Source organism: Palaemon carinicauda, chromosome 12 (assembly GCF_036898095.1).
Source record: "Palaemon carinicauda isolate YSFRI2023 chromosome 12, ASM3689809v2, whole genome shotgun sequence".
In the NCBI taxonomy this organism is placed as follows: Eukaryota; Metazoa; Arthropoda; class Malacostraca; order Decapoda; family Palaemonidae; genus Palaemon; species Palaemon carinicauda.
In genome coordinates, this window is record NC_090736.1 from 69,891,478 (window position 1) to 69,904,518 (window position 13,041).

A 13,041-nucleotide genomic window follows, 5' to 3' on the forward strand; every position below is an offset into this window, starting at 1 on the left:
TCCAGGAACTGAACACGACCTGCCTCTCTCGAGAGGGCTACGATCTCACTAACCCTGGCCCCGGACGCGAGTGCAAATAGGAAAATAACTTTTTGCGTCAAATCCTTTAACGCACATTCTTCATTGCTCAACAGGGAGGCGAAATGAAGAACTTTGTCTAAAGACCATGAGATGGGCTTTGGAGGTGCTGAAGGTCTGAGCCTAGCGCAGGCTTTCGGAACTTTATTAAAGATCTCGTTACCTAGGTCGATCTGGAAGGCAAATAAAATGGGTCTCATCAAAGCAGATTTACACACTGAAATCATGTTAGCTGCCAACCCTTGGCCATGGAGGTGGATGAAGAAAGATAAGCAGAAGTCTGTTGAGATCTCCTGCGGATTCTTTGCCTTTACAAAGGCCACCCATTTTCTCCAAGATGACTCATATTGCCTTCTAGTCGATTTGCACTTATATTCCTCTAGGAAGTCTATGCTGGCTTTCGAAATCCCGAAACGCTTTCTCACCGCAAGGGCGAGAAAATCATGAGCTGCAGGGTCCGGGTTTTCTGTAATGAAGCGCAGACAGTCGACTTCTGGACTCGCTGAGTCAGAACTGGATGTGGTAGCGGCACGAACTTCATCTGTAGTTCCAACGCCAAGGGGAACCACATACTGTTCGGCCACTTGTGGGCCACTATTGCCGCTACCCCCTTGAAGGATCTCAGTTTGTTGAGGACCCTCAACAGAAGGTTGTGAGGAGGGAACAGATAAATCCTGGACCATCTGTTCCAGTCGAGGGACATTGCGTCCACTGCTTCCGCTAAGGGGTCCTCGTACGGGGACACGTACAGGGGCAACTTCTTGTTGTCTTTCGTCGCAAAGAGGTCTATCTGCAGTTCTGGGACTTGATTCAGAATGAAGGAGAATGATCCTGCGTCTAAGGACCATTCCGACTCTATCGGTGTGAACCTGGATAGAGCGTCCGCTGTCACATTGCGGACTCCTTGAAGGTGAACTGCCGACAGGTACCACTTCTTCTTTTCCGCCAATCGGAAAATGGCTAACATCACTTGGTTGAGAGGTGGTGAACTCGACCCTTGTCAATTCAAGCATCTCACAACCACCTCGCTGTCCATCACCAATCTTATGTGGATCGAGTGACGCGGGGAGACTTTCTTTAAGGTAAGGAGCACTGCCATAGCTTCTAGAAAGTTTATATGAAAGGTCCTGAATAGCTTGGACCAAGTCCCCTGGACTTTTTTCCGATGAGAGTGACCTCCCCATCCCTCCTTTGAGGCGTCTGAGTGAATCGTCATCGACGGGGGAGGTGACTGAAGAAGAACCGACTTCTTTAGATGTCTGGCTTGGGACCAAGGTCTGAGAAGAGTACGTAGCCGAGGCGGCACTGGTCTTCTCAGATCTCTTCGCGCGTTTGATGCATACCTTCTCCAAACTCCGGTTGCATCCTTTAGCTGTGCTCTTAGCACTGGGTCTGTCACTGAAGCAAACTGGAGAGAGCCTAGTACCCTCTCCTGTTCGCCTCTTGATATCCTTTCGGAATCTAGAAGTCTCTTGACAGAGCCCGCTATCTCCTTCCTTTTCTTCGTCGGGATGGAGAAACTGTGTGACAAAAGGTTCCAGTGGATTCCCAGCCACTGGAACTTTTGGGATGGAGAAAGTCGAGACTTTTTTCTGTTGATCTTGAAGCCTAGGTACTCTAGGAACTGGATCACCTGACTGGAAGCTTGCAAGCATTCGGTCTCGGATGCTGCCCACACCAGCCAGTCGTCCAGGTAGGCTACTACCTGAATTCCCTTTAGGCGTAATTGTTTGAGAGCTGCGCTCGCAAGCTTCGTGAAAATCCTTGGGGCTATGTTTAGCCTGAATGGCATGGCTCTGAAGGCGTATAGTCTCCGTTGTAGCCTGAACCCTAGGTAGGGGGAGAGTCGACGGCTGATTGGAATGTGCCAATAGGCGTCTGACAAGTCTATAGAGACTGAGTATGCCCTCTTGGGCAGTAAGGTCCTTATGTGTTGCAGTGTTAGCATCTTGAATTTGCAATTCACTATGAACTTGTTGAGTGGCGACCAGTCCAGAATGACTCTGAGCTTTTCCGAGTCTTTCTTGGGAACACAAAACAGCCTCCCTTGGAATTTGATGGACTTCACCTTTCGGATCACCTTTTTCTCCAACAGTTCTTGAACGTACTCCTCCAAAACGGGGGTGGAGTGTTGGAAAAACCGAAGGCACGGGGGTGGAGTGCTGTACCAGCTCCAGCCCAGTCCATTCTTGAGTAGGCTTTGGGCCCAGGGATCGAAGGTCCAGCGATCCCAAAATTTCATCAGTCTCCCTCCTACCGGTATCGTTTCACTTGGACTGACGTCCTGAGGTCTTGCCTCCCTGACCACGACCACCTCTGAATCCCCTTCCCCTTGAGGGGCGCCTAGACGAGCCTCTGGCTGCTCCTCTAGGTTTTGCACGAAAGGAAGAAGACTGTCCTTCGAACGTTGGGGTGAATGTGGTTGACTGACCTGGCACAGCCTGGGGTACCCACTGAAAAGTAGTCGGGGTTTGTGCCACCATCTGGGGCACTGGAGGCAATGGCAATTGCAGTTGCTGTTGCTGTCTAAAAGGCTTGGCTGGCCGAGACGGTAGCCTAGTCCTCATATTCTTCCTCTTTGGTTGAGGACCCTCATCCGGGGAAGATTTTCTTTTGATAGCCAGGCCCCACTTCTGGAGAAGGTTTCTATTCTCCACGGCGGCCTTATCAACAACCTCTTTGACCACATCGGTAGGGAAAAGGTCTTTTCCCCAAATGTTGGAGGAGATTAACTTCCTTGGCTCGTGTCTCACCAAAGCCCCGGTGAACACGAACTCCCTGCAAGCTCTCCTTGCCTTGACGAAGCCATAAAGGTCCTTCGTCACTGTGGCTAGGTGAGACTTAGCCACTACCATGAACATTTCATGGACCTTGGGGTCACTTGCCATCGTCTCAAGAGTAGTCTGATGAGACATTGAGGCAGCCAGTCTTTCTTTTGTCTCGAACTCTCTTCGTAAAAGAGAGTCGGACAGCTTGGGGAGGTCCTCGCCAAATTGCTGTCCGGCAATATCAGCCTCCAACTTTCCCACTGAGAATGTCAGATGGACATCCTTCCAGTCTTTGTGGTCCATAGGCAGGGCCAGCGACAAGGGTTTACACTCCTCCAGGGAGGGGCAAGGCTTGCCGGCCTCGACTGCCTTTAGGACAGCCGCAAACCCTTTCTGTAAAAAGGGGAAGGCTCTATCAGGAGAGGACACAAAAGAAGGGAGCTTCTTGCTCAATGCAGCTACCTTCGAGTTAGAGAAGCCCCTCTCTTTCATCGAGGATGAAAGTAGGGCTTGAGCCTTAGCGTGGTCCATAATAATGACCTCCTTCGGCTCTGTCTCTTCCCTTGAAGCTGGTTCTTTTCTCAGCCGGACATAGCAGTCCGGATATGATGCCTTGCTGGGCCAGAATTCTACCTCCTCTAGGGGAACTGAACCCAGCTTATCCGAGATGACGATCTTTCCAGTCGTCATCGGCATGTGCTCAGCATACCTCCATGGGTTAGCATCTGAGCATATGGGAAGGTCTTTCACATTGAGCCTTTTCCGGGGCCCATGTGATTCTGCCAGGGACTGCATACGCAGTTCCATTGCAGCCGCCTTCTCCTGATTCTCCTTCTGCATTTGTTGGATCATTCCAACAATCGAAGAGAGGGCCTGTCCCAGTTCTACTGGGAGACCAGCCGATGTTGAGGGAATACGCTCCGGAATCTGAACCGGAGTAGCCGACACCTCGTCGACCTCATCCTCTATGACATCCGGGGTTTGAACTTCATCCTGACCTTCTGCCAGGAGGTCTTGTTCCAAACGTTCGTCCAGGTCAGACATCCTGTCATCTAACTGGATGTCTTGCATCGCAACTGCGACTTCCACGTCCACCTGGACTTGATCTTGAGGGATCTCCTCTTGAGGCTGGGGAATCACTGCATCAGCTGATGCCTGGGGAAAAAGATACGCCCTCATCTTCTCACTTGGAAGATAAGGGCCAGAGGTGTTCTTCTTGAAGCCCCTTACCCAAGTACGAAGCTTTTCCCTTGCTATATCCCTTGATTCCGCCGTTCTAGGGGAATCAAAAGCCTCAGTAATCAGGTTAGTGCATACAGTACATACCTGAGGGTCCCAATACTGGAGATCAACCTTGGAGACAGCGCATGCTGCGTTTCTCCTACAACACTCATGTCCGCAGAGGTTCTTGCTGCGGACATTGCAGAAAACATTTCCGCACTTCGGAGGGTCCTCCTGTAAAGAGAAGAAATTTCCATGAGTATCAAGTGAACTATGTATCACTGGATATGCATTGTATAGCATAACAATTCATAAAGGAAAGACACACACTTGTGTTTCCCTCACAACCCATTGTTGCAGCCTTCCAGATAATAAAATCAAAATGGTTTATCTCTTCTAGAGTAACCAATGCAAGGTTTCCAGAGGAAACAGGTGGAGCTCACACCTAAGCAATGATTTTAAAATCCTGGATAATAGACAGGGAAGAACTCAGCTTCCTATCTGAGGGCAACATCAAAGGGATGTGCAAGAAAACACAATAGTGTTAGAAGATACAGTGCTGTACCAAAACCCTTACTATAGTTTTCTTCTTACTGTATATGCTATACAGAAGAATACTAGTAGAGTATAGGGGGATGTGTGCCGGCCTGCCTTTGCCGGCCGGCACACACCACAACTAGCTTTAAAGTATACTACTTAACAGCTATAGGGCGGCAGCACTCTGGTTCAAATGCCTGTGCCGGTTGGCAGCAACTGCCGGCCGGTAACAGCCAGTGTTGGCCGGCAATGGCTGCCGGCCAGCAACTACACAAGGTAGTACCCAGCTGCCGGCCACACTCTTGGTGACCGGCAGACAAGGACTGACATAAGCCGGCCGGCAAAGGTACAAGACCGATGCCAGCCGGCAGCAAAAGAACCAGAGGACTACACCTGCCCGGCTGCCGGCCTCATAGGCCGGCAGCCGGGACAGGTACAGCACTAGAAGAAAAATAGAATGGATGCCGGGATAAGAGTGTACACAACCTCCAAGCCCGGCAACCGAAAGAGTGCATATAAGGAAGGGGAGAAACTAATTCAGGCTTCCTTGACCAATGCCGTCCGGCTCTGCCGGCAGGCATGGATGAGGGACCAAGAGAGGTCCGGGCAGCACTCGAAAACATAAGACCCTTGCCGGCCAGCAGCTCTGCCGGCCGGCAAGGGGCTGAGTCAATTCCACATCCCAACCTATACTAGGTCCAGAAGTAGAACGACGTACAGTACAGTAAGACCCCTGCCGGCCAGCTCTGCCGGCCGGCAAGGGGCTGAGTCAATTCCACATCCTAACCTATACTAGGTCTAGATGTAGAACGACGTACAGTACAGTAATGGCTAGGCCATTACGGAGATAGAGGGGGAAGGGACAAGAGGGTCCTGCCAACCTTGCTTTAGTGACAGATCACCCGCAGCCAAGAAACTTATCTTAGCCTAAGGGAGATCTAAGGGGAAAGGCCAGCAATACTTGCCAGCTTCCAGAGCACCAAAGCAAGGAAGGCGTTGCTACTCCCAAGGGAAGAACTTATCCTCCCCCGAGAACAGCAACAGGACTAGTCTGGTAGATCACAAAAGAAGGAATCATAACTACAGAAACCTTCGGTAGTGACCTAAGGGAGCTAAGCTCCCTTTGTATGTGTTAGGTCAGCGAGGGGGACTCAGCCCCAAGCCAGACAACACAGACTCAGACTAAAAACTCTGTTGTTCTGTCCCTCTTGAACCATAACTACAGGAACAGGAAGGTACAGTAACACCCTAGTATAGTTTTATCGAAAATAAATTCGGAAAAAACCACTTAGGGATAAGCCCAAGTCTTAAACAGAGGGAAAGGGATTGCATACCTTCTCCGAAGAAAAGAAAGCAACCGGGGAGTATGATAAAGTATACTAAGGCTCCATAAGCAACTAGCCTAGGCACCAAGAGAATCGATTACCTAATTCACCGAAACTCACACGTATACAATCTTGGAAATATTCCACACAGTCTAAAATGTATAAAATATAGCCTAAAGCTTCAATAAAATTTTAATTACACTCGGAAAAACCAAAATCATGCATGAAGTACTAGGACCAAACGACTAGGCTACATGGCCTAGCGTAGGCCAGAATGGCGAATACTTCGCCAAATAATACTAAGCACGAAAGGAAATCCTATGTAATGCTAAATAGCTAAAATTTATTAAAGCAAAACAACCAGGAATGTCGCTCTGACTAACTAATTTATACCTAGCGAGCGACAGTGTCCAGGACACCTCTGGTAGGCTACGGCTCTTGTATCAAAGATTAATCCTATTAATCACTCAAAATTTAACCAAGAGCCTACATTTATACATAACAGACACTATACTCAACTTATCAGAGGCCAACGAAGACGGAGAAGCCATGAAAAGCCGAATAAATCCAAGATTTGCGAGAAAAACAGGAAAAAACACCGAGTTGTTAAGCTACGCAAAAAGGAACACAGATGGCGCCAGGATTGGCGCCAGGCACGCATACGAATCGGGGGATAGGGAAGCCTTGGGAGCGGCTCCCCTTTTTCTTTCCCGAATTCGTATCTCGCCAATCACCTCCTACGAGACGAAATCTCTGTCCAGGATGTAGATTGCCATGTGAGGTGTCTAGAATACGTCCTCTGATATGTCGCGATATCCCTTTCACGAGGGATACTCGCTCCAGGAGTTAGAATTCTGGTACCTTAAGGTAAATTCTCTGGGAATATCGCCGTAGTTGTAATATACCCTAGGAAGCTACCCTATAGGAACTTCCATCAGGACGACATGGCTTGAGCCCAAATATATATATATATATATATATATATATATATATATATATATATATATATATATATATATATATATATATACATATATATTATTATTATTATTATTATTACTATCCAAGCTACAACCCTAATTGGAAAAGCAAGATGCTATAAGCCCAAGGGCTCCAATAGGGAAAAATAGCCCAGTGAGGAAAGGAAATAAGGACATAAATAACTGAAGAGAACAAATTAACAATAAATCATTCTAAAAAAAGTAATGTCAAAAGAGGTATGTCATATATAAACTATTAACAACGTCAAAAACAAATATGTCATATATAAACTATAAAAAGACTCATGTCCGCCTGGTCAACAAACAAGCATTTGCTCCAACTTTGAACTTTTGAAGTTCTACTGATTCAACAACCCGATTAGGAAGATCATTCCACAACTTGGTAACAGCTGGAATAAAACTTCTAGAGTACTGCGTAGTATTGAGTCTTATGATGGAGAAGGCCAGGCTATTAGAATTAACTGCCTGCCTAGTATTACGAACAGGATAGAATTGTCCAGGGAGATCTGAATGTAAAGGATGGTCAGAGTTATGAAAAATCTTATGCAACATGCATAATGGACTAATTGAACGAGTGTTATATATATATATATATATATATATATATATAGATTGATATACACCATGCTAGGCGGTATAGCTTAGAAATCCATGTTTGCCAAAGGTTATGCTCGTATAAGCGGATGAGCAACCTGGTGGAGTAATGAGAGATCAAGGTGCGGAGGAAATGCCCACCTAAATCTCGATGAAGTTACTGGCAGCAGGGTGACAGATTGGGTGTAAGGTGATAGACAAACTGGTATTTTACTCATGACGCCTGGCGGTTGATCTTTCTGGAATTAGTATGGACTGGCAGGGGTCACTTGCCTTAGTTAGATAGACACTGAGCATCACAAGGAACTGACTATCCTTTGATGTATCTACCCAATGAATCCTCTATGAATTTAGTCTGTCAATGGAAAGAGAAGATGACAGAATGGCCCCCAGTCCGGGCTTAGCGTGGTGCTAAGAATCTTATGGTTTATAAATACTAAAGAAAAACTGAAAAATGGTAGTTGGAATGTTAGAACCATAAATCAGATTGGGAAGATACAACAAGTGGAGAGGGAATTTATGAAATATAGTTTGGATATCTAGGACTTAAGTGAAACACGTTGTAAGGAGATTGGCATGGAAACTTTGGATCAAAGCAATATATATATATATATATATATATATATCTATACAGGAAGAATAGATTGAGTTGGAAGAGAAGGGGTAGGAATGATGATAATACCAAGAGCAGAAAAGGCATTAACCGAGTGGAGAGCTGCAAATAGTTGATTGTTATTAGCAAAGTTCAAATCAAAGGAGTGCAATATGAGTATTATAGTTTGTTATGCTCCAATAAGTGATTCTCCTGATGAATACTATGAAAAACTGCAGAGTATAATAGATGAGATCCCAGAGAGAGATATGAAAATTGTGATTGGCGATTTCAATGCAAAATTTGGAAGGAATAATCAAGGTATAGAAAGCATGATCGGTGTTGAGGGTCCTGGTGAGGTTGCAAATGAAAATGAAGCTCATTTTAAAAGTTTTTGTTCAACAACCTTATCATTGGACATCCAAAATTTATACATGGACTTCACCATTTGGTATTTACAAAAATCAAATAGATCACTTTGCCATTAATAAAGAGAGAAGGGGGACTCTGAGAAATGTAAGAAGTTATAGAGGTACAGATATTGGTAGTGATCACCAGCTCCTCATTGCCACACTGAAATTAAAACTGAAAGTACACAACAGAAAGGTCGATAGAATACCTAGGTTTGATACAACTAAGCTTCTAGAGGAAGAGCACAGAGAAATATATACAATTGAATGTAGGAATCGATTTGCAGTCTTAGAGACTTTAAGAAATGAAGAGTAGATAATTAATGAAGAATCTTGTGATATTAAGAACATATATCTGTCAGTTGGTAGTGAAGTCTTGGGACATGCATTTACAAGGAGAAAGCCATGGATATCAAATAATACTTAGGATACCATAGCAAGGAGACAAAGACAGAAATTGATTGATGAAAGTTCTTGAGGAAGTAATGATGATTACAAGGTAGAGCATGCTAAGTATTCCAGTATTGATAGTGAGGTCAAAAGAAAAACCAGAATGACTGGAGAGAATATTTAGACAGGAAAGCAGATGAGGCTGACAAAACTATGAATTCAGGGAGTGGCTATGGTGTAAGAATCGCTCATGTAATTATGAAAACTTGACTGGGGCAAAGAAGAAGAAGCATATACCCATCAAAAAGAGAGATGGATCTGTTATAACAACAGAAGATGAAGAAAGACAACGTTTGATGGAACACTTCAGTGAGGTTATGAGTAGGAGATACGAAGGGAATAATTTGATTGATATACCTAAAGCTGATGAAGATCTTTATGTGCCCATGAATGAATTCAGTATGTTTGAAGTCGAGGCTATAATTAAAAAACTCAAGAGATGAAAAGCCCCTGGATACGATGTAATAACTGCCGAGATGATACTGTCTGAAAATGAAGTGACTCCCCGAATACTTATAAGATTATTTTGTAGAATATGGCATGAAGAGGAAAAACCTGATGAATGGGAGTTAGGAGTGTTGGTGAAAATGGTAAAAAAAGGAGACCTGACTGATTGCAATCAGTACAGAGGCATAAAACTTACGTCAGTTGTTATGCTTATCCAAAGAGACTGGAGAGAAAGATTGATGAAAAGCTGAGATAAACAAGCAGGATTTCAAAACAGGTACAAGTTGCACTGACCAAATTTTCATATTGAGATATGTTGTAGAGTAATGCATCGAATATAGAAATCCACTTTTGATAGCATTTTTGGATTATGAAAAAGTCTTTGATGGTATGCACCAGCCAATGTTTTAGAGAGTCTTACGTTATTATGGAATTCCTCTTGAATAGGTGAATTTGATTAAGTCTGTTCATGAGCATAGCAAGTGCATAGTTATTGTTAATAGAGTCTTACAAAGCAGATTTGCAGTGAACAGCGGAGTACTCCAAGGGAGTGTATTATCACTCATGTTGTTTATCCTCTTCATGGATTTTGTAATGCGTACAACAGTCTGAGATAGTGGAGAAGGATGGGACTGGATTGGTGATAGGAAATTAGCAGACCTAGAGTATGTTGATGATGCTGCTCTTGTTAGCAAAAGACCACAGGATTTCAGTGCTTACTTATCAGAATGCATGAAATATCACACGAGGTTGGGCTGAAGATGAATAGAAGAAAGACAGAGACGATGAAAACTGAGTATGCAATGGGAGATGAATTATCATTGGAAGGAGAAAGGATTGATGAGGTAGAATCATTCAAGTATTTAGGAAATATGATCTCCAATACAGGGTGTTTAGAATTAGAGTTTAGTGAAATATTGAACAAAACAAATCAGACAAAGGCTAGGTTAAGTAAAATTTGGAAATCAAATCGCATGCAATTACATAAAAATCAGACTATATATCAGTTTAGTGAAATCGGTGATACTATATGGATGTGAGTCATGGTATGACAATGAAACAATCTCTAACAGATTTATTAGATTTAAGAACAAAGCCCTGAGAAGAATATTGGGAGTTAAATGTCAGTACAAGATTAGAAATGAAACTATAAGAGATATTACTCGAGTGCCATATGATGAGGGGTAGGTGGAGATGGTATAGACATGCTCTTCATACTCCCCCAAGGGAGATTAGTTCACCAAACTTTCAACTGGGCTCCACAAGGTACTAGAAGAGTTAGGAGACCCAGACCTATATGGCTGAGGACTATGAAGCGCGAAGTAGGAGATGATGAATGGAGGAGTAATGAATCAAAAGCTCAAGATAGAGACGACAATCGAAATCTAACCTAGGCCCTTTGCGTCAATAAGCGTAGGAGGAGATGATGTTGATGATGATATATATGTGTGTGAGTGTATGTGTGTGTTTGTAGGGGATTCATAAAAAATGACGGCTTAATATTTAGATAAATATACACGCATACGCACCTCACTCTCAACAGGGTATGGATGCTCCCTATTCCCTTATCTGAGGAATGTCTTATATATATATATATATATATATATGTATATATATATATATATATATATATACATTTGTGATTTGTGTGTGTACAAAGTACACACCCGTGATGGGAAATTACCTTGTATTTGGGACTGCTGCTGATGGTGACCATTGATTGTTATTAGTTCAATCTAAGGTGGTCCCATACCAGCACAGGATATTGATCCGAAGAGCCCTCACTCCCCTTCCCCTATTATGTGCTGGAGGTTATTTTGCGTCTGTTCCAGAAATAATTTATCTTGATATGGTCTTTGGGTCAAAAGGTTTTTGACAAAAAAAAATGAAATCAATTCTGGAATTCTGATGACTTTTGATGTTGAATCATAGCCAAGCTTTTCTATATTGGCGTCCTGAAAAGGTTTGATAAGCTTTGACAGCTGGCTGTGATGAACAGTCAGAGAGAAGCGAGGGAAGTGTCAAATGCCAAATAAAGTCTATTACATTTAAAAAGGGTTTGTTCACATCTTCATATCTTTCGCTATATAGATGGATCAATAAACGGGCAGTTTATCCCGTGATTCAGGATCTCTTATACATGAATATCTGTGATTAAAAGCTTTAAAAATTATGTGAAAAAACTTTTATTTGATGCACCATTTGAATTATATATGTAACTTTTTAATAAATAATTTTGCTGTAAATAAAAGTTATAATTTATTATTCTGGGCTAGGAAACATTTATACTTGATAGTGCTAATGAATGGTTAATCTCTGTTAGTGTTTTACATGGAAATTTAGAAGTTTGTAATATAAGAGGTTATTTAAAAGATTTAAAATAGACATGCCGACATGATGGTTGACATCCTGATTCTATGAGTATCTCCTGATTTATATTTTTTTTAATCTATTTACTGCTGTGTTTGCTGCTAATTCATAATTTTTTATCACACTGTTTTTCGAGATGTAAAATGTTAGTTCGTTAAAGTGTTAAATACCTTATGATTAACATCTTTCCCTTTGGTTTTGTATTTTATTTGACAATCTTTCTATCACTTCCTCTATCATATTTTGTATCACCTCCTTAAGTGTTCAGTTGGCTTTATAGATTTATTGTATAACTTTAAAATACCATAAATTACTTTTGAGTACCATGACATGGCCCGTTTTCTTCAATTCATATTTTGTTTATCGATTTACGCACATTTTTAGGAGTACAATTACATATCCTTGATATGTTTCTCATAGTTGATAGTTAGCACAATTCCTTTTCATTTATTTTTAGTCAAATATCGTGTAATCTCTTATTCTTGGGGGTAATGTGTTTGTTTCATACACTATCTACCTTTCCACCGTCTGTTCTTACTCCTCTCATGATAACATCACCTTGTTTCGCAGCAAGACATTATGCTCTATTCAGAACTGCCCATTGATATTTCTACAATCTTTATTCAGTGAAGAGTTCTATGATTATTCCTTGTTGAATCGGCTATTTTATAAACAGCAATGCCCTCCCTTAGTTAATCTCTATACTCCCCTTTTTATAATAGATAACATATGGCACCATATACTATATTTATCACCCTCCTTACCCTTATCACTTTCAATTGTGATCCGCGTAATACATCGTCTCATTAACCTATGACCTTCTTTGAAAAGGACTCTAATTTTCTATTTTCAAAACTGACTCCAAATTAGGCAGTATCTATGACGATCGGATCTCTCTCTCTCTCTCTCTCTCTCTCCTCTCTCTCTCTCTCTCTCTCTTACAGTGTAATGTATTTCCACGAAAGTAAATAAGATTCCCTTTAATGTTATTTTTAGTGCCACTGCAAAATATCTTCGATAATAACGTCCCCTAAAACGCATGAAAGGGGGCGTCTCACATCTAAAAAAAAGAAAACAAAATATCTGATGGCATTAAAGTAGATTTAGACGTGATAGAAATCTATTAGCTTATTAGTGTTAGTCATTAGCCACTCTAAAGACTGGCTTTGTCAAGATCCGTGACCACCCTTTGTTCATCCTTTTATGGTCGTCCATCGGTGATTTTTTTTTTTTCATCTTTGTTCCTTT

The 13,041-nt window shown here is 42.5% G+C and overlaps 1 pseudogene; it reads left to right on the forward strand.

The window, feature by feature from the left end:
• LOC137650883 (neuronal acetylcholine receptor subunit alpha-10-like) overlaps nucleotides 1-13,041 on the forward strand; it is a 56,089-nt pseudogene that overhangs the window by 13,838 nt on the left and 29,210 nt on the right.